The following is a 17,670-nucleotide window of genomic DNA, read 5'->3' on the forward strand; positions in this document are numbered from 1 at the left end:
CCTCAAACCTCTGACAGCCACTGATCTGCTTTCCATCCCTATAGTTTTGCCCTTTCTAAAAGGCCATGTGAATGGTATCATTTCGTATGTAGCCTTTTCAGTCTCCAGCTTCTTTAATTCAGCAAAATGCATTTAAGATGCATTCATATTGTAGCATTCAGTACAGTTCAGTCACTCAGTCATGTCCAACTTCTTGCGACCTCATGGACTGCAGCAGGCCAGGCTTCACTGTCCATCACCAACTCTTACAGCTTACACCAACTCAAACTCACGTCCACTGAGTCTGTGATGCCATCCAACCATCTCCTCCTCTGTCGTCCCTTTCTCCTCCTGCCTTCAATCTTTCCCAGCATCAGGGTCTTTTCCAATGAGTCAGTTCTTCACATTAGGTGGCCAAAGTATTGGAGTTTTACATACTCACTGAATGAGTATTCATATTCATATTCCATACTTGTTGAATATACAAAATAAGTTGCAGCATTAATCTATAGTTATTCCTGCTTTTCATACCCATTGTATAGCTGTACCATCCTTTAATTATCTGTTTACCTATTACTGAAGAATTTCTTGGTTGCTTCCACTTTTTTGATGATTATGAAAAAAAGACAGCAGTTGTGAATAAAGCACACATAGGTTTTTGTATGTAAATACATTTTCAAATCCACTTGCTAAATACCTAGGAGTGCAGTGCTAGGTCATATGACAAGTCTGTGTTTAATTTTATAAGAAATTGCTGAATGTCTTCCAAAGCGGCTACACCCTTGTGCATTCTACCAGCACACATGAGAGCACCAGCATTTGGTACTCCCAATTTTTTGGATTTTAACCATTCTAATCAATGTAGCTCCTCACTGTTTCACTCACTTCCCTAGTGAAAAATAATATTGACTATCTTCACATGGTTTTTGGCATCCATAAATCTTGTTTAAAGTGTCTACTCAGATCTTCTGTCCAGTTTTAAAATAATTGACTGTTTCACTGGTGAGCTTTAAAAATCTGTTATATATCCAAGACATACATTTTTTTTTTAGATATGTGATTTGCAAACATTATCTCCTAGGTATAATCAGACTTTTCATTGTCTTAACGTATCTCCTATAAAGCAAAAGTTGTTAATTTTGATAAAGTCCAATTTATCAATTTTATCTTTCACAGACTATGAAAGGACCATCTCCAAGAAGGAAGTGAGTTTTTATCATCAAGTATAACAGAAAAGTCAGGTAATTTTGAGAATATGATAAAATATTCTTTTTGTCAATAAGAAGGAAAAAAAATAATTCAAAACTCAGTGGGGTTGGGAAGGGCTCCAAAAGAAACTCATTATCCAATTATAAATAAAATTAAAATATACATAATTTTTAAAATATATGGTGTACAAGAAAATATAACCCATTTGACTTTGATCTTAAAAACCTTATTGCTAAGGTTATGATTTTGGACCAAGAAACAAAGAAATATAATCATGATGTACTATTTGTAACTTTTAGAATAAATTGAAAGCATGCAAGAGTTCATTATGATTTCAGAATAATGATAACACTGATAGCAATCATTCATATAGTACTTAGTAGGTACCAGGCCTTGTTTTAAATACTTTACATATAATAAGTCAGTTAGTCGTAACACTAATCCTGTGAAATAATATCATTATTATCCCCATTTCACAGTTGAGGAAAGTGAGGTACAAAAGATGAAATAATTTGCCAACATCACAAAGTCAGGATGTGGTAGAGGTCGGATGTGAACCCAGGAGGCCTGGCTCCAACATCTACATTCTTAACCATAATGTTATAGTGCCTTCTTTAGTGAAAGTCACTCAGTCGTGTCCAACTCTTTGCGACCCCATGGACTATACAGTCCATGGAATTCTGCAGGCCAGAATACTGGAGTGGGTAGCCTTTCCCTTCCCAGATCTTTCCAACCCAGGGACTGAACAAGGGTCTCCTGCATCACAGGCAGATTCTTTACCAGACCAAGGTCTCCCACATTGCAGGTGATTCTTTACCAGCTGAGCCACAAGGGAAGCCCAAGAATACTGGAGTGGATAGCCTATCCCTTCTCCAGCAGATCTTCCTGGCCCAGGAATTGAACTGGGGTCTCCTGCATTGCAGGCAGATTCTTCACCAACTAAGCTAACCGGGAAGTCCACCTTATTTAAATAGAATATAAATATTATCTACATTTATCTAAATATTATAAATGTTCTGTTAAATATCTACTTTAAAATTATCAAAATTGATAATATTTATATTCTAGCCTTCTTTAAATACAATATAATTATCAACTTTGATCATTTTAAAGTAAACATATTTAACAGAAGTTAAAAGACAGAAAAAAGGTTAAAGGATATGACTGATAATAGTCTCGCTTTATAAAAAGGAAAATAAGAGATACTGCTGACAATTAATGGAACACAAAATAGAGGCTTACGTATACTGGAGCTGCAGAAACAGGAAATAACATCAATTAAGCATATAAAATTTGAAGGAAACTAGGGTAGAACAAGAGTAGTGTAAATAAACTAAAGCCTCATCTTTTTTTTTTTTTTTTTTTTAAGCCACATCACACAGCTTGTGGGATCTAGTTCCCTGACCAGGGGTCAAACAGAGTTCCCCTGCAGTCAGGGAATCCTAACCACTGGATCACCAGGGAATTCCCTAAAGCCTAATCTTTAATGACAGGTCATCAACACTTACTGCCTTAGCTGATCAAGAAAAATAGTGGCATATTATAAATTATAGAGGCATCTAATAGAAGACAAAAAGAAATAATTAAAATTGGCTTTTAGTATTTCAGCAGTTAAAAATTAAAGTTCTGGATCAAAACTTCCTGGGATCAAATTCCATTCCTCCATTTAGTATTAATAGTGCTATTAAGTAAAGTTACTTGGTCTTCTTTTCTTCAATTTTCTTACCTAAAAATAGCTATATACTAAAAATAGCTAATTCATATGATCTTATGAAGATTGAGAGTTAATACAAATAGAGCATTAGAACTGTGAGTGGTTCAGAGCAGTAAACCCTAAATAAATGTTAGCTATCAGCTATGAATTAGAGGGAACACACACAAGATCAGTTTATATTTACCTCCTGACTTACTTAGCCAAAGATTCAAATCTCAGCAGTGAGGGTACCACTAAAAGCAGGGACAAATGTAGCATATCTCAGCAGACCTTCCGTTGGCCTGTAGAGTCAGGCACTACCAGTGAGAGGACAAGGTAGGGTCTTGCGATATTTGGCCAGCTCAATTCTCTTGGTTCCAACTCTCTTTTATGCTTAGGGCTTACATCACCACTTTGTGCAAAACAATCTCTAACAAGTTATGCCCTTTAATGGGAAGATATTACAAACATCTGGGTTCCTGCTGGTTCCTGAGCCAAACTCAGTACTAATGAGGTCACTGTTTAAAAAATTTTTATTGGAGTATAATTGCTTTCCAATGTTGTATTAGTTTCTGCTATACAGCAAAGTGAATCAGCTTTATACATACATGTATCTCCTCTTTTTTGGATTTCCTTCCCATTTAAGTCAACAAAGAACACTGAGTAGAACTCCCTGTGCTCTGTAGTAGTGATAGCTTACAGTGAACGATGTCGGATTTGTGATCTCCGAAGAAGATTCAGCTTCAGGACCAGAGACCAGGGTGGACCACTCAGGGCTCTTGTGTGGCAGGAGTTTTACTACAGTGAAAAAGGACAGAGAAACCTTCTGACATTAGACAGTGGAGGTGGGTGGAGAGTGCCCCACTCGCTAGTCTTTAGCAAGGGAATCATACACTTTTAAAATTAGCTATTATGATAAATCAAAAGAATGTCTCAAGGTTGTAAAAATTTTACCAGACCCACTCCCACAATTTATATTTTAGGATAACAGGATTAGAACTTAACAAAAGAAAGATCCTACCTGACCCACTCCCATAATAAACATTTTACAATAACAAGATTAGTCAGAAGGTTTTCAGGAAACTGTCCTCAAGCAGAATACATTGTTGTTGTATCACCCTTAGTACCCAGTTTAAACTGAGTTGTTTGTTGTGTGAATCATCAATTCCAGGCTTAAAAAAACATTTTATGTGACTAAGACTAAGGAATGTAGAGAAAAAAAAACAAAGAATTGTTCTTTCTTCCTCACTGAGAATTCCAGACCTCTACCTCCTCCTTGAGAACCCCAGGCCCCTCTCCCCTCCTCGGGGACCCCAGACTTCTTACCAACCTGCCTAGGACTTGACTCTCTCAGTAGGTTCTCATTAGTTATCTATTTTATACATAGTATCAACAGTGTATATCTGAGGATCACAATCAGTTACAAATTTTTATGTAATGAGAGGAACCAAAATTAATGTCCAGATGCTTCTAAACACCTTGCTTCCCCCAGGTTTCTAATGTTTGTAAAGGCTTTCTCCAAAGATATCCCCTGAGGAGGAGATCTGGGCTTCTGATCATTGTAGAAAATATTAAAAATCATGACTCCTGCTACAGATTTCATTAGCTTATTAGGGGAAAAAACGACACATATAAAAATATAATGAACTTCACAACACAGATAAGATAAAGGGGGAGTGGAATAAATATGCAGACTTTCACAAAATGAAAGAATAATTGGTGTTTGTTAAAGAAATAGATCATTCTGTGGTGACAGGATCCAGTGTGACTGACAAAAGAGATTTATACAAGACTAACTGTGAAAGGCCAGGAGAACCTGGAGCCTTTCGAGGTATGTACTAAGCAGAGATACAGAGTATTTCAAAAAGTTTACAAAAACAAGACCCCCACATATGTTGTCTACAAAAAGACCAAAAGTTTAATCTTTTGTTACTACATTTTCAGATGACTCAGTCTCATAGTTTTAAACACTATCTCAATTCTGATGACTCCCAGAACTGCTTCCTAAATTTCAGCCTAATAGGACTTCCCTGATAGCTCAGTTGGTAAAGAATTTGTCTGCAATTCAGGAGACCCAGGTTCAATTCCTGGATCAGGAAGATCCACTGGAGAAGGGATAAGTTACCCACTCAAGTATTCCTGGGCTTCCCTTGTGGCCCAGCTGGTAAAGAATCCGCCTGCACTGTGGGAGACCTGGGTCTGGTAAAGAATCTGCCTTCATTGCAGGAGACCTGGGTTCAATCCCTGGGTTGGGAAGATCCCTTGGAGAAGAGAAAGGCTACCCACTCCAGTATTCTGGCCTGGAGAATACCATGGACTGTATAGTCCATGGAGTCGCAAAGATTTGGACATGACTGAGTGACTTTGACTTTGACTTTCATACTCACCTGGACAGTTTTGCTCTGCTTGGATGTCAAGCTGGGATCACAAACTTAGCATGTACAAAGCTTAACTCCTATCAAACCTACTACCAAACCTGCTCCTCTCAGATGCACCTCTATCTCAGTTAATAGTAACTCCATTCTTCAGCTGCTCAGGCCAAAAGAACTTCAAATAATTCTTGACTGTCCACTTCCCCTCATTCTTCACATCCAACCCACCAGAAAATTCTATTGGTTCTATTTCAACTATATCCCAAACCAGAATACCTCTCACTACTCCCACTGTAATCACCGAAGTCTGAGCCTCTATGATATCTCACTGAGATCTGTGTCAAAGCTCCTATCTGATCTCCCTGCTTCCTCTCTCTTTTCAATTATAGTTGCCAGAATGATTCTATTAACAAGAAGGATCGTGTCACTTGTAACTTCAAAATCTTCCCAAGGCTAAACATTTCATTCAAAGAAAAAAAAAAAAAAAAAAAACACTCCTAATTGTGTCCTACAAGGCCCCACTCAATCTGTATTTTTCCACTCTATACCTATCTTCCTAATATAGACCTTTGATTTATATTAATATTACCCATCTTCCAGCTCACTCTACTCCTCCCTAATATTCAATCATGCCAGACATGCTTGCATCCAAGGTCCTTTGCACTTGCTGCTCCCTTTTGGAAACCTCTTTTCCTCAGATATTTGCTGCCTTTCCCACTCATTTTCTTCAAGTCTTTACTGATATGCCACCTTTACAGAAGGGCCTTCCTAGGACCTTTCACCCTCTATACTCCCTGTTTTCCCACTTCATTTACTTGTTTCTCCTTTTCAGTTATCACCATCTAAGACATTATGCATTTTGCTCCTTTGTCATTGCATGACCTCACTGGAATATAAGCCACCAGAGTCATAAGTTTTTGTTTGTTAATTGCTATAATGATTATTATACCCTTAGCTACACATCCTTGGCACATAATAAGCACTCAATAAATATTTGTTAAATGAATGAAAGAACATGGCATTGCTGTTCAAAATACATAATTATAGTTAGAACACCATATTCTTAAAAACATTTCAGTTCAGTTCAGTCGCTCAGTTGTTGCAAGGCTTCTGGGGAGTACAACGATGAAAAAGAGAAGTGGGACATAATTAAATATAATCCAAAATAGACATTCACAACTTTTATGTGAGAATTACAGAAAAAAAAGTGGTATAAGGGACTCAAGAGAAAAACTCTATCAGTAGGGGACAACTGCAGTAACCTAGGTATCAGCTGATTAGGCCCTATATTGGCTAGAGTACAATAAAAATGGAAAGGGTCATATGTTACAATGATCATAATAATAGAAACAGTTGGTAGGATTTGGTGACTAGTTGAATTCAGAAAGAAGCAGCAAATCACTGCTAAATGTCAAACTTAGGTAATGACAAAAACAGCAGTGCTATTTTTGGAAAAAAAAAAAAAAAGAGAGAGAGAGAGAAAAGAGGAGGATTAAAGTGGCAGGAAAAATGTTAAGTCCAATATTAGATATGTTTGAGGTGATACCAGATCATGTAAGAGAAAATTTCAGGACAGTTCTAGATTTAGAACTATGACTTAGGGTTAAGAATGTAGTTGACCCTTAAACTGCAGAAGGCAATGGCAACCCACTCCAGTACAACCCACTCCAGTACAGAGGAGCCTGATAGGCTGCCAGTCCATGGGGTCGCTGAGGGTCGGACAAGACTGATCGACTTCACTTTCACTTTTCACTTTCATGCATTGGAGAAGGACATGGCAACCCACTCCAGTGTTCTTGCCTGGAGAATCCCAGGGACGGGGGAGCCTGGTGGGCTGCCGTCTATGGGGTCGCACAGAGTCGAACACGACTGAAGCGACTTAGCAGCAGCAGCAGTACCTAGCACCATGCTGTCCAGTTGTTGTTTAGTGGCAAGTAGTGCCCAACTCCAGAGAAGGCAACGGCACCCCACTCCAGTACTCTTGCCTGGAAAATCCCATGGACGGAGGAGCCTGGTGGGCTGCAGTCCATGGGGTCGCTAAGAGTCAGACACGATTAAGCGACTTCACTTTCACTTTTCACTTTCACGCATTGGAGAAGGAAATGGCAACCCACTCCAGCGTTCTTGCCTGGAGAATCCCAGGGACGGCGGAGCCTGGTGGGCTGCTGTCTATGGGGTCGCACAGAGTCGGACACGACTGAAGTGACTTAGCTTAGCTTGACCCTTAAACAACACAGAGTTATGGGTACCAATCCTCCATCCAGTCAAAAACCCATGTACAACTTTATAGTCAGCCCTTGGTATCTGTAGTTTTGTACCTGCAGATTCAACCAGTCACAAATTGTGTAGTATTATTAAACACTCGACATATAAGTGGATCCACGCAGTTCAAACACATACTGTTCAAGAGGCAACTATATAGACTTAGGAGTTATTTTCTCACAAAGATATCCGTGAACTGAAAAAAGTGAGATTTCTAAGCAAAAGACTAAAGGTAAAAACCATGAGAAATAGGTGACCTACAGGGCAGGAGAAGGAAGAGGTGCAACTGAACATAACAAAGAAAAAAGAGAAAGAAAGAAAAAGAGGACACCTCAAAAAATATATATATATATATATACATATATAAAAATTTCTCCAGGCTTTAAAAAAATAATCAAGCTACCATTCATTTTGCATTTAGCAATTTTGCCAATATGTTCATTCAAGTACTCAAGATATCAGATGAAATCAAAGCAATATTTCAGTTCAATCTTGGCTTAGAATTGTCAGACTGGTAAAATTAGGCATTTTGCTGGTAAACTCTGAAACAAAAAATAGCTTATGTACTTCTTCACATTTCACGGACTGGAGTGCAGATGTAAGATAAAGAATATGATACAAGTCTCTGTCACCCAGGAAACCACCTAATGGCAAATTGCTCAGCCTTCTTTATAAATGTTAATTTCACCCTGATCTGGCCAGTTCCATACATATATGTAGTATTCAACATATATTCATTTACAAAAACAGCAAGCAAAACAAGTAAACACATGCAAAAATACGTAAAATTAAAATAATTAGTTTAGGGTAGGGAGGGGAAATAAGGAATTTTTTAATGGGTATAGAGTTTTAGTTTGGAAAAATGAAAAAGTTCTGAGATGGATGGTGGTTAACAGTCACACAACAATGTGGATACACTTAAGGCCACTGAACTGTATGCTTAATGATAAATTTTTATGTATCAGTTCGGTTCAGTTCAGTCGCTCAGTCGTGTCCCACTCTTTGTGACTCCATGAACTGCAGCATGCCAGGCCTCCCCGTCCATCACCAATTCCCGGAGTTTACCCAAACTCATGTCCATTGAGTCGGTGATGCCATCCAACCATCTCATCCTCTGTCGTCCACTTCTCCTCCTGCCTTTAATCTTTCCCAGCATCACGGTCTTTTCAAATGAGTCAGCTCTTTGCATCAGGTGGCCAAAGTATTGGAGTTTCAGCTTCAACATCAGTCCTTCCAATGAACACTCAAGACTGATCTCCTTTAGGATGGACTGGTTAGATCTCCTTGCAGTCCAAGGGACTCTCAAGAGTCTTCTCCAACACCACAGTTCAAAAGCATCAATTCTTCGGCACTCAGTTTTCTTCACAGTCCAACTTTCACATCCATACATGACCACTGGAAAAACCATAGCCTTGACTAGACGGATCTTTGTTGACAAAGTAATGTCTCTGCTTTTGAATATGCTGTCCAGGTTGGTCATAACTTTCCTTCCAAGGAGTAAGCGTCTTTTAATTTCATGGCTGCAGTCACCATCTGTCGTGATTTTGGAGCCCAAAAAAATAAAGTCTGACACTGTTTCCACTGTTTCCCCATCTATTTCCCATAAGTGATGGGACCAGATGCCATGATCTTCGTTTTCTGAATGTGAGCTTTAAGCCAATTTTTTCACTCTCCTCTTTCACTTTCATCAAGACCCTTTTTAGTTCCTCTTCACTTTCTGCCATAAGGGTGGTGTTATCTGCATATCTGAGGTTATTGATATTTCTCCCGGCAATCTTGATTCCAGCTTGTGTTTCTTCCAGCCCAGCATTTCTCATGATGTACTCTGCATAGAAGTTAAATAAGCAGGGTGACAACATACAGCCTTGACGTACTCCTTATCCTATTTGGAACCAGTCTGTTGTTCCGTGTCCAGTTCTAACTGTTGCTTCCTGACCTGCATACAGGTTTCTCAGGAAGCAAGTCAGGTGGTCTGGTATTCCCACCTCTTTCAGAATTTTCCACAGTTGATTGTGATCCACACAGTCAAAGGCTTTGGCATAGTCAATAAAGCAGAAATAGATGTTTTTCTGGAACTCTCTTGCTTTTTCCACGATCCAGCGGATGTTGGCAATTTGATCTCTGGTTCCTCTGCCTTTCCAAAACCAGCTTGAACATCTGGAAATTCATGGTTCATGTATCGCTGAAGCCTGACTTGGAGAATTTTGAGCATGACTTTACTAGTATGTGAGATGAGTGCAATTGTGCAGTAGTTTGAACATTCTTTGGCATTGCCTTTCTTTGGGATTGGAATGAAAACTGACCTTTTCCAGTCCTGTGGCCACTGCTGAGTTTTCCAAATTTGCTGGCATGTTGAGTGCAGCACTTTCACAGCATCATCTTTCAGGATTTGAAAGAGCTCAACTGGAATTTCATCACTTCCACCAGCTTTGTTTGTAGCGATGCTTCCTAAGGCCCACTTGACTTCACATTCCAGGATGTCTGGCTCTAGGTGAGAGATCACACCATCTTGATTATCTGGGTCGTGAAGATCATTTTTGTACAGTTCTTCTGTGTATTCTTGCCACCTCTTCTTAATATCTTCTGCTTCTGTTAGGTCATACCATTTCTGTCCTTTATCGAGCTCATCTTTGCATGAAATGTTCCCTTGGTATCTCTAATTTTCTTGAAGAGATCTCTCGTCTCTCCCATTCTACTGTTTTCCTCTATTTCTTTGCATTGATCGCTGTGGAAGGCTTTCTTATCTCTCCTTGCTATCCTTTGGAACTCTGCATTCAAATGGGTATATCTTTCCTTTCCACCTTTGCTTTTTCCTTCTTTTCTTTTCACAGCTATTTGTAAGACCTCCTCAGACAGCCATTTTGCTTTTTTGCATTTCTTTTTCTTGGGGATGGTCTTGATCCCTGTCTCCTGTATAACATCACAAACCTCCATCCATAGTTCATCAGGCACTCTATCACATCTAGTCCCTTAAATCTATTTCTCACTTCCATTGTATAATAATAAGGGATTTGATTTAGGTCATAGCTGAATGGTCTAGTGGTTTTCCCCACTTTCTTCAATTTAAGTCTGAATTTGTTATGTATATTTTACTACAAAACAAAAAAAAACTAATTCAGCTCATATATGTACTGTAATGCTAATTCTCCAGAAGCAATGATTATATCAATATTCTTTTTAATTCCATGTCTCTGAATTCCTATCACTGTAATTCAGTAAGAAAAAAAGCTGTGATCCAAGATAAAACTGACAAAGGAAAATAGAGAACAAGATAAAAACAAGTTTTTTTAATTGAAAATAATTTTTATCAGATTGGATCTAGAAGATCAAGATGGTGGACAGAGTAGGAAAATCCCAAGCTCATCTTCTCCAACGGACACACACATAGAACTACATATAGAATAATTATCTCTGAAAATGACTTAAAGACTAGCAGAATACATTTTCTACAATCAAAGATATAAAAGAAAATGGGTACGAGGGGCACAGAACCCTCACCCTAGTGCAGCAACCCACAACTAGGAGGGGTATCACAACCGCAGACATTAACCCTAGAGAGTAAGGCGTCTGAGCCCCTTGTCAGGCTTCCTAGCTTGTGGCACTAGAACTGGGAAGACAAACCTTCACAAGAAGGATGGATTTACAGAGTATTATGCTAAGTGAAATAAGTCAGAGAAATCACAAATACCATGCAATTTCACTTATATATGGACTCTACAAAACAAGACAAAGGAAATCAAAAGAGAAACAGAGTCAGAGACACAGATAACAAACTGGTGCACACCAGAGGGGAACTGGGTGGGGGCTGGGTAAAATAGGTAAAGGGGATTCAGAAATACAAACCTCCAGCTACTGAACAAATGAGTAACCAAGACGTAATGTTCACCACAAGCAACACAGTTGATAATACTGTAATAAATATGTATGGTGACATTTGGTTAAAAAACTTACAGTTGTAATCAATTCATAATGTATGTGTGTGTTAGTCGCTCAGTCATGTGTGACTCTTTGCAACCCCAAAGACTGTAGCCTGCCAGGCTACTCTGTCCTTGGAATTTTCCACGCAAGAATGCTGGAGTGGGTTGACATTTCCTTCTCCAGGGGATCTTCCCTACCCAGGGATCAAACCTGTGTCTCCTGCATTGCAGGCAGATTCTTTACCATGTGAGCCACTGGGGAAGCCCATAATGTATATAAATGTCAAATCACTGTTTTCACTTAAAACTAAGGTAATATTGATGTCAACTATATTTCAAGTAAAAAATAAATAAAATCTTTATTTATTATTTGAGTCAACCTAATTACAAAAGTAGGAAAACATAAAATCAAACAGTCAGTGTTGAAATTAAGGAATTAAGTCAAATACATACTTGCAAACTTGGAGGAAATCCTGGAATTCCTGACAAAGGAACTGTGTGGTAAAGGACAGAAGGATCTTTCCATATCTCAATCCTGAGAAGAGCTGAAGGGAAAGTCAAGGTAGAACAGTAGAAAAAAAAATATGATTGTAACTAAGACTTTTAATAGTTTGGCAAACAGAAACTACAGACTACTGTGGTAGGTGGCTATAAGCAGGTTCAGAACATACAGGGAAATATACATAGTATGGAGAGTAGATTTTTTTCATTGATATTTTCACCTTGGTGTTTACTGTGTTCATTCAAAAGTAAAGCTGGCAAGCAACTTTCACGACAGGAAGATTACCAACTGAAAGGGATATCACACTCCTCCAGTGTGTGTAACTTTCAATGCATCTTCATGATAGTCCTGAAATATAATCAGAGCAGAGTCAAGTAAGATGCTAAGGCTTCTCTTCAGATGCAGCAATTTCCACCAAAAGAATAAGTACAAATTCCCTTACTGAAGCTGTGAGTTCCAAACTTACCACCTTAGGATTCTGTGTGATTAAAACTATAAACTAGTCTCATATACTCTGCTAGGACCCTTTTTCTCCTTCGTCACCACAGATCATATTATTAATAGCACAACTCTCTTCATTTGTAATCCAAAACCTCGTTATTCCTGCTAGAAATGCCACAGAGCTTTACAACCATCTGAATCTCAGTCACCTTTCAAAAAGAGATCTCATCTCCTTTGTGCCCTTTGTGAAATCCTCTTCTAATCTCTTCATCGCTAAATACTCATAATCTTTGCAGTCTAAATTAGTGCTTCTTGGAAATTCCCTGGTGGTCCACAGCACTTTCACAGCTATGACCTGGGTTCAGTCCCTGGTAGGGAACTAATATCCCACAAGATGCCTAAAATAAATGTTTCTTTTTTTTCTCTCTACTTGTGGCAAATGGGGGCTACTCTCCAGTTGCAGTACACTAGCATAGGCTCTAAGCACAGGCTTCAGCAGTGGCAGCATATGGCTCAATAGTTGTGACTCATGGGCTTAGCTGCTCTGCCACATGTGTGATCTTGCAGGACCAGGGATTGAAACAATCTCCTACATTGGCAGGTGGATTCTTTACCACTGAGCCACTAAGGTAGCCCCAATAAATGCTTCTTGAACTATCTGTGGTAAAATGCCATTTAAAAAATTTTTCTAATCCTTTGTGGACCGAGCCTTTTATAAAATGAAATTTAAATGAATTACCAGAATTTTTTAAACATGTCAAATAGAAACCAAATTTTATTATAAATTTGACAGGCATATAATTTCTCTGTCAAATTCCTATAAAAGTTTCTAAAGCTTATTCTTAATTTCTGTACTTATATTTCAGCACAGTGGTAATAGTCCACACACTGCTATCAGTCTGCAGACTGCACTTTGGGTTTTTTCATTTTGTTTTTAAATTTTTATTTTGTACTGGAGCACAGTTGACTAACAATGTTGCGTTAATTGCAGGTGTTTAGCAAGGTGATTCGGTTATTCTGCTCAATATTCTGCAATAACCTAAATGGGAAAAGAATTTACAGAATGCCCTTTGAACAGCATATATCTAAACAACTCAGGGTTTAAATTAATGAATATTCATTTATTTGGAAAAAAACTGAAACTTGAATTCATCATTTGTTTAAGCAGGACTCAGATATGAAAGGGACAGTAACTCTGGAAAGTGGACACTACATGTATGTACAAAGGCACAGATGTGAGAAATGACATGGCATGTTGCTGACACAATGAACTGAATCGCTCTTACTTGAGGGGCATGTACTGCGAGAGAGGGAACTAAGAGCCAGGTAGGGCTTACAGAGGGAAAGATAAGTGAGGAAAAAGTCCCAAATATTTCTAAAGAAGTACCATGATAGAATCAGTGTCTTTGAAAAAGTAAGCTGGGAGTGGCCCGGCTGAGGAGGGACTTTACACTTACAGTGTTATATATTAGACCTTTTTTCATGTCCTCCAGAGCCTGGAAAAGTGCTCAGTAGATGATGGATGGAAAGCATCTTCATTAAGTAGCAGGTGTTAAAAAATACTTGAAATTCTGTTAGAGGTACTAATTGAAAATATTCTATATTTACTACACCTGACTTCTAAAATTTAAAATAAAAAACAATGTACAGATACTTCACCTGTATAACAGTAAAGAAAACTCAGCTTGGAAAGAGTTGATCATTGGCCAGCAAGAGATTTGGCCAGCAACGAATTTCTGAAAGACAAAAACAGACAGGAGTGTATTAACAAATTAAACAGAACAGACTACAATAGGAGGAAGCTGCAACTGAGATGAAAGCTGACCTGCCCCCTGGAACCCCAGAGGGATTCTAGGCTCAGGGATACCCGAGGAGCTGTCTCAAAGGGTCATTAAAGAAGGGAGTAGCTAAGGACAGAGACAACAGAATACCTGAATATAGAAAAACTGTACCCAGTCAAATACTCCACATTTATCTTCCTCTTCCACCTCTACTCACAAAGCATACATGGAAGCCTAATATTTATCCCTAACCAAAAATAACAAGAAAATAACTCTCCTTTGTGGCAAAGATGTTCAACTATCAACCTAAATTAACACACCTCCTTCTATAAGATAGAGTTGTCTCCAAGAAGGAACTGCTTAGCCAAACCACCCACCCCTTCTCAGAGCCCTCTTGTACCTAGGTACTACCATATGACTAGTTTTAGCCAATGGAATGAAATAGAAGTAATGGGTCATTTCCCTGCCAGGCAATGAAGTGTCTTCTCCATTCTCTCCTTCCCTTCCTCTAGAAGGAGACAGAGAACCACAAGGAATTTTAAGGATAGCAGAATCACAAAAGAAATTCAGTACACTAAATCACAGGAAGGAAAGTCGCCTGCTGAGAAGACCCTCATTGGACGACTAAAGAAGCAAAAAACTAAAATGCTTTTTTGTTAAGCCATTGAATTTTCAGGTTTACTGGTTTCGGCAAATAGCACACTTACTAACGATAGCCTCTTTTTTAAAAAGGAAATAGGAAAAGGAGGAAGGGGAAAACATCAACAGAAAAATTAAGCTTCGGTTTTAGTAACCCAGAGGCAGGCCTTCCTCTTTGTGGCATTTGGAATATCAGCATCCTAACAGTCGGCTTTCTATCCACCCACACTAAAGGAGAGCCTGACAGCTGGCATGTTCCATCACACATGCATATTAAGACAAAGAACTAGGTCACTGGAATGGGAGGGTCATGAATGATTATCACCAAGAGGTCAGATGTGGTAGATTGAACTATTCTTGTAGTACCTTACCCTGTGTGGCCAATAGCAACTAGCACATGCTTTCAACTTTCAGCCAACAAATTTCCTTGTCCAAAACTGCAACTTCATTAGTTAAACTGCCTTCCATGATACCACAGACAACAGTTTATCAAAAGTTTCGCTACTACGTAACACAATTCACCATTTTCCCAGCCTCCTGTAGTGGTTTCCTTGCTAACCACCAACCAGTTTCCAAGCCAATGGTATGTAATTGAAGTTTCTGTTATAGCTGCACCCCACTCTGAGGTACCCATTTTTAAATTAATCACCTTTTCAGGCAAAATAAGCAAACACAAAATATCAATAACATACAAAAATAAGCATGTATTTCTCACTTCAAGAAATAAATTATTTAAGTCAATTGGGGCAGTTCTGTTTCAGGCTGTAGATCAAGTTGACATCTTTCCCATGTGTTTCTATCTAGGGCTATACAGTGGCCAGCAGATGCCTGGGACCTGTTTTATTATGCAAAGATTGGCAACTCCCAGAGTGGCAAGTGGAAACATTTAATAGCTCCTAAAGCCTAGGCTCAGAACTGGTGCAGTCACTTCTTCCCAAGTTCTTCTGGCCAAGAAGTAAATATCTGCTGAACAGTTACCTAATCTGTCACAATCACTCTCCTGCACACAAAGATTGTGACTACTGTGCAGTCAAAGATGATTAATATAAGAACCAAGACATTAAAGATTAAATTTTGCAATCTGGTACAACATGGAGGGAACCTGAAGGTATTATGCCAAATGAACAAGCCAAAGAGAAAAAGACAAATACTGTATGATTTCACCCACATGTGGAATATTTTTAAAAATAAACAGAACACACACACACACATGGATACAGAGAACAGATTGGTGGTTACCAGAGGAAAAGGGGATTGGGGAGAAAACAAATGGATAAAGAGGGTGTATGGTGATGGATGGAAACTAGACTTTTTGGTAGTGAGCACTTTGCTGTGCATAAAGTTGTCAATTTATTATGCTGCACACATATTATAAGCCAATATTACAACATATTATAATAAGTCAATGTTACCTCAATAAATATATATGTAACTGTATGTGTGTATATACACACACACACGAAAAAAACTTAAAATTACAATTAACTACCAAACACTGGTAGGAATTAGGGGAGGGAAAAGGAAGTAACTGAACTAAATCTTCATCTTTTATAAAGTGGAGGAAATAGATGGTGTTTAATCAACCAAGGAGTGTAGGTAAAAGCATAATAATTTAAAGTTTCCTGAAGAACAAACAATAAATTAGTTCAAATGTTTGTTTATGGGGGTAGGCCTAACAACTAGTGGCAAGGAATACTGTTGCTTTACATCAAAAGTACTGCTGTACTACATTTTTTTGTTGACATGTTCACGTATTACTCTAAGAAAAAAAGTAACGAATTTCTACTAGAAACTTCTCCCTTAAATGCTAGACTTTAGAGATGAGAGAATATTCCTATATATAAACTGAAAACCATGGAAAAAACTGTGTAAGTGAAAGGAAACTTATACTTTCATTGTGGTACAAAAGTATGAGTCTCCCCTTTATATTCAGTACAAATGCAGAAGTAGTTCACATTCCTAGAGAATGCAGTTAGGGGCTAATAAATTTAATATTTAGAAATTTACTTAACATCACTTTTGCCATAAAGAATTCTTAATATGTAAAAATTTACTTATAAAACTTAAAGACTTAAGTGATCTGCTGTTACTCACAATATAGAGAATTGATATGAATACTACCCACCAAAAAGTATATAGGTACAACAAAAGGAAGATAGAAAACCAACACTAATAGATTATTTAAACAATAATTAACCCAAACTACAAATAAAACACAGGTCATTCAGGTCAACAATTCTTTCCATCCATGGCGGACATCACAAATCAAACATGGCACTCTGCCCAGTAACACAAGGGAACAATCTCAAATTCCAAAATTCATCTCAATACAGTACTCCTCACCCTCTAAAACGGATCAGAGTTAGCAAATCAAGTGAAACTTCTTTATCTTAGAGCAAAGCAACACTTCAATTAAAGTTTACTACGTGAAAATATTTACTTCATTTCACCTTTTCAGCAATTAAAAAGCTTAACAGATTTTTCCAAAGGTTAGATATTACATTGAGAATCTTGCCGTAATTGAACATTAAGAATGTATTTCTTCATGGCAGAGTCTCGTAGCTACTCAACTCATATAACCTGGAAGTCTGCTGGATATTCAAGCAGTAAGGAAAGGCAAAAAGACTGTCCAAACACTTTTCAACAACTATTTAAAAGATCTGTTGACAGCTTAGACCAATTTTGTTCAATACAGAGTTCCAGGCATCTCTGGATCAAAGGTTATTACTGAGCCATGGTATCGAGCAGATGAGCAGATAGATGCTGGCCCACATCCTGTTCTGAACAAAGTTCCTTCCTCTCTTCACCCAAATCCCCACATCCCTCTGCCTAAAGCACTCCGCACATTACTACATCCTCCTTAACTCAGCTAAAT

The 17,670-nt window shown here is 38.3% G+C and overlaps 1 long non-coding RNA gene across 50 annotated transcripts in view; it reads right to left on the reverse strand.

The window, feature by feature from the left end:
• The window catches only part of LOC147349207 (uncharacterized), a 70,541-nt gene that overhangs the window by 44,901 nt on the left and 7,970 nt on the right, over window positions 1-17,670 (reverse strand). For 34 of the 50 annotated variants that reach the window (XR_015149685.1, XR_015149659.1, XR_015149677.1 and 31 more), the window contains exons 2-4: window positions 14,035-14,111; window positions 12,155-12,282; window positions 11,886-11,977 (exon numbers count right to left, since the gene is read on the reverse strand). This is a non-coding gene — a long non-coding RNA (uncharacterized LOC147349207). Of the gene's footprint in view, window positions 1-3,581; window positions 3,680-10,777; window positions 11,425-11,885; window positions 11,978-12,103; window positions 12,283-14,034; window positions 14,112-17,670 lie in introns of those variants that run through there. The other 16 variants (XR_015149696.1, XR_015149680.1, XR_015149690.1 and 13 more) reach the window with 5 other exon arrangements.

This window comes from Bos grunniens, chromosome 21, assembly GCF_055505025.1.
Source record: "Bos grunniens cultivar Pamir isolate PY7600 chromosome 21, Bosgru_T2T1.0, whole genome shotgun sequence".
NCBI classification, from domain to species: domain Eukaryota; kingdom Metazoa; phylum Chordata; class Mammalia; order Artiodactyla; family Bovidae; genus Bos; species Bos grunniens.